Source organism: Microtus ochrogaster, unplaced genomic scaffold (assembly GCF_000317375.1).
Source record: "Microtus ochrogaster isolate Prairie Vole_2 unplaced genomic scaffold, MicOch1.0 UNK1, whole genome shotgun sequence".
NCBI classification, from domain to species: Eukaryota; Metazoa; Chordata; class Mammalia; order Rodentia; family Cricetidae; genus Microtus; species Microtus ochrogaster.
Window position 1 is genome coordinate 13,180,699 of NW_004949099.1, and position 5,000 is coordinate 13,185,698.

Here is a 5,000-nt window from a genome sequence, read left to right on the forward strand (position 1 = left end):
CCCCCCCCCCAGCCCTCGCCTCCTTTCACTATCAGGATTTGAGGGGCTGGAGGAAATCTTTCTGGAAACACATCCCTAAGGTACACAATAAAAACACATCATCAAAAGACATAATCTACTGAAGAGGATGAAAAGTGGATAATGTGGCAATGTCTTATGACAAAAATAGCCCGCACACTCAAGAAAATGGCACCCATGCCATGCTTGTCATCCTACGAGAGGTCAATACTGCTGGGTGCCTTTTGTGTCTGTAATCTTCAGCAATTACCTCTCCCAGCATGGAGCTGTGTCCTGTGCACTGTCCATGTTTTCTGTGTGTGCTATCTCAACCACGGCTTAAAAGCCGAACAAACTGATAGGCATGTCACCTGCTGCGTTTGCCCAGTTGAAATGATATGAATACCCACACTCAGACCACACCTGATAGTCAGTGGGTGCCGAGCCTTCCCAGAGGTGTCCTGTGCTTCTTGATTCTCCTGGCTGTGTCATGTGGAGTAAGCTAGTCTTATTTTTAACACATTACTAGTTCCTGCACCTGGGTCTCTAGGTCCTGGCAGGGGCAGGGTGGACAGAAGGGTATACATTTCATGATGTATGTAAGGCTATAACTTTTACCCCTGCAATCCCATCTTATCTTTTTATATATCATTCACAAAAAAAAATTCATCCAAAGAGAACATTTAACAGATGGAATAATGAAAATGGACCTTCTGGCCTCAAAAAAAAAAAAAAAAAAAAAAAAGAAAGCCCTTGACCCAACTGACTTCTATTGTACATGCCTCCCTTGCTAGGACATATCGATGTCTGCTCATGTGACCTCCCAGGGTTCATAGAGCTTGGCTTCACTGGTAAGACATTCTAACTGGCTCTTGAGTAGTGAAACAAGGAGAGAGATGTTCAAATCTCAGAACATCCACTCTAAGATCTTTGACTTCCTCTCGGTGACACCAATTCAAGGGTACACTTGGAATGGAACTGACCAACCCTTCCCCTGTACCGCTAAGAAAACACTCACTATATACTCCAAGATACACACTTCCCTTGTTCTGTAATTGATATGTTGGTGAAAATGTGGGCTCTGTGCACTCCGTTATATTTTAGCTACACGGAGACAGGCAAGTTCTCATGTACGGTGCTGGGCAGAGAGTTTCCATGGATTTCCCACTGACTGGAGTGGAGACAATACTAAGGAGGGCAACATCTCCAGGTATTCCCTCTCATGGCTAACCACTGGTTCATTGCTTCAGAAAGCTGTGAGTGATGGAGCAGAGGCACCGAGATCTTCTGCTCTGGGTCCGCTGCAGATCAAGGGTACCGCACAGGTACACAGAACAGCATCCAAGTGGCCTCCGCTAGCTTCAGTTCCTTCCGGGGACTTGACTCGCCTTCCTAGCCATCTCGTAGTCTTTCTTATCCTCTAATTCAGATATAAGGAACCACCCCCAAATGCACGTGCACATGTGGGCCCACGTGAAATGAGGGAAAAGGAGTGGCCTCTACCTCTCCCAACACAAAGCCAGCAAGTTAGATGGAAGGCTATGGAAGATGCGTAAGTCTAACGCACCATCACTGGGGTGGGAGGGGGCAGGAATTATTCAAATCTTAACTGTTTGAACACAACCTTGCTGTTGTGCTATAAATATTTCCTACGTTTACACTTTAATAACTAGCAGTTTTATAATAAACTTTGAGAAGCTGAGACGATCAAGAATTCCCTGGACCGGGAAAGAAATGCCTTAATTGAAAAGAAGTAATTCTCTGAACTAGCGCTATGTTGTCCATTTCTGGAGCAGGGGCTACCCAGGCTGTGTTTGAGAGTGGGAGATCGTGTGCATAGGGACTAGCAACAGAGAGGCTATCTGAGTCCAAGTCTGCCTCCCCCCGAGTAGTCTTACACAGCCCCACTACCTCTGGTTCTATGGTCATTACCATTTTGAGTTAAGTAAATTAAAGTGAACATCCCCAGGTCCTGTGTCTCAAGAGATTGAGGCAGTCAGACTGCAGTGAGTCAGGGCCACTTTGGACTACAGAGTGAGCACTTGCCCCTTGAACCAAAGCGGAACATAATAATAATAATAATTTTTAAAAAGCAGCACATTTACAAAATAAGCATATGCAATGACAAAAATAAACAAAAACATGGTAATGCTTAACTTTAAAGAAATGGGAAGACACAAGGAATGTAACTTTAATCACATTGCTCAGTATCCCCAAGGCTCTCAAAGTTGCTAGGCTTGCTATGTACACTCTCTTTCATCTAGCGCTCAGAGGAGCTCTGAATTCTCAGGGCAAGGGTTTGAACAGAAAAACCCAGCCTGGGGATGCAGCCTGGCGGCAGAACAAGTTGACCAGCACCTGTAGAGCCCTGGATCAACCTTCAGTGCCACAGAAACAAAACAGACAAGGAACGGCTAACAGGAAGCATCCGGTTTTAGCTGCTCCCTTCCTAGCACCAGACCCCTTTCTGAAGTGAAGCTCTGCATTAAAGAATTTGTGTCAACTGGCTAGCCAATGGCAGTCCCACTGTGTTATCTATGAGGCGGTTTTGGTTGGTTTTTTTGTTTGTTTGTTTTTTTTTGTTTTTTTTTGAGACAAAGAGTATTGCTATGCAGCCCTGGCTGGCCTGGAACTCCCTGCATAAACCAGGCTGGCTTTGAATTCCTGAAGATTCAGCTGCCTCTGCCTTCTGAGTGTTCCACCATGCCCAGTTCATCTGTGGTTTGCACAGATGTATTTATTTTCTTTATAATTTATGTCTAAGTGTACGTGGTATATAAGTTTATGTGAACCATGTGCGCAGGTGCCTGAAGAGGCTAGAAGCGTGTGTCAGATCCCCTGCAACTGGAGTTACGGACAGTTATGAGCCATCACGTGGCTACTGGGAATCCTGGTCCTTTGCAAGAGCCATTAAGAGCTCTTAACTGCTGAGCCATTGTCTAGCCTTCCACTTATCATCTGTTTTAGAGCCCAATTTTCCTTGTAGAATATAAGACACAGGAGGGCAGCTTTACCCACTTCTAACCACTATCACCCTTTATAGAGCCTCCAGACTGGTCCCGTCCTTGCTCTGTAAGGAGATGAATAAATGAGCCAGTATCCCGGAGGCGAAGGTGGGCAAGCACTTGCTGTACGAAGCTGCTGGAATGGTGAGCTGACTGATGTGGGAATGGAGGTTTTACACGCTACGGCTACGGAGGCATGTGGAGGGGAAGGCAGAACTCTAGACACCGGAGGGAACTAATAATATAATGAAATTTCTCATCTCCCTTGACCAGGGGTTGCTCAGCACACTTCTGTAACAGCCATGTAATAAACGTTTTCAGCTTTGTAGCCCATAGGGGCTCTGGTGCAGTTCTGTGGAGTACAATCACACAGCATCAGTAAGTGGACTTTGGTCTATCTGTGTCTCTGTATAACGTAATGTACAAACAATAACGCGTGAGTTTCATGCAACTTCCACCTCTCATGAAACATCTCTCTCTCTTCCCCCAGCCTTTGTTAGACTATGTGGTCATGCCTGGTATCTACAGCTTTCTAACTCCTAACGAGCGCCACGCACCAGTTATATCAACTCTTAAACTGAGAAGAAGTGGGGCCTGCAGAACCACCACGCCTCTTCTCCCTGACAGCAGCTCTCAATCAGAACACTATGGCATCCCAGGTAGCCAGACAGTTTGGCTGACTTCCAGCCAGCTCATCTTTGCTTCCCATCATCCCCCCCGGAAACCCTGCCTTCGATGTAATCAAGGTTGAAAAGGCTGAGATCTCAGAACGTGTGAAACCTACAAACGGTCCGGTCCGGTACCCCTCTTATGCATTTACAGCCCTAGGCCACACCCACCAAAAACCATCAGAGCAGCTGCCAGGAGATAACAGCCTGGCTGACCAATGGCTTGCTCTCCCCACTCTCCGGACCTTCTCTGTGGTCTCAGACTGTGAAATAACTGATAAGGTAGATTCCTGGCTCCCTGGTTATTAACAGCGGCCCATGATCAAGCATGAGGACAGACAGGAAGACCTACCTGGGTAAGCTGTAACCACTCCAACAACTTATTTATGCCCTTCACAGGAACAGAATCTCATAGCAAATAAATCAATCTAAAGATAGGCATCATTTTGAAAGTACCACCAACAATAGATATATAGACATGCAGCCAGTAAGAGTTAAAGTTTCTGTTTGGTGGGATCCACTTTTGCCAGGTCTGAATTTTAAATAAGTGTGGGGAGTGGGTTAAGCCTATTATCCACTTTTCTCTGTCTATACCTCTGAAGACTGGTTTTATGGCATGCTCTAAGCATGTGTAAACATTGTAGCATTTCCAGTAAGTTTCTGTTTGCTGTCTGTATGGGAAATATTAACGAGCCAAGAAAATAAATTGTGTAGAAAAAGTATTCTACAAAAATTGTACTTTGTCACGTAAGATGATAACTAATTTTTTAGGGAAAAAAAAAAACCAATCTTTTCTATCCTGAAAAGTCACAACAAAAAGTTGAAGTGTGTTTGGGCTGATTTTTCTCTGCAACTATTTGACGCTGTAAATGACTTAACTCAGTAAAACTCCAAATGTAATTATCCTCTGTACTTAGCCTGGGGCTCTCCATATATCTCGGCGTTGCTGCCTTGCATACCAAATAGGCTTTTCCATGGCTGGTACCAATATAATGTACAACATTGTTTTAATTTCCCCTCATCGGCTAACCTCTTGCCTACACTGAACCAGCCAGAAGAAGAAGCGTCCGTGAGTCATCAGCCACTCGAAAGCATTCTGGAACTCAGTTGCATAAATGGGGTTTGTAGGGTCAGGCTTTTGCAACTGTACATTTTAATAATCTCCATTTCTGACCCAATTTTTACTTTCAGAAACTAATTTTCGATTAATTACACCAAGAAGGAGATTACTGTTAAAATATGGAGGTACATCCACAAGTTCTACCCATACGTCGAACCCGCATTAAAAGTACGTGCCCGGCACCCTCAAAGGGGATTCTTCAGCAAAACT

At 44.8% G+C, this 5,000-nt stretch overlaps 1 protein-coding gene across 7 annotated transcripts in view; it reads right to left on the reverse strand.

Annotated features, from left to right (window-relative positions):
- The window catches only part of Foxp1 (forkhead box P1), a 396,466-nt gene that overhangs the window by 35,048 nt on the left and 356,418 nt on the right, over positions 1 to 5,000 (reverse strand). The window lies entirely within an intron of this gene.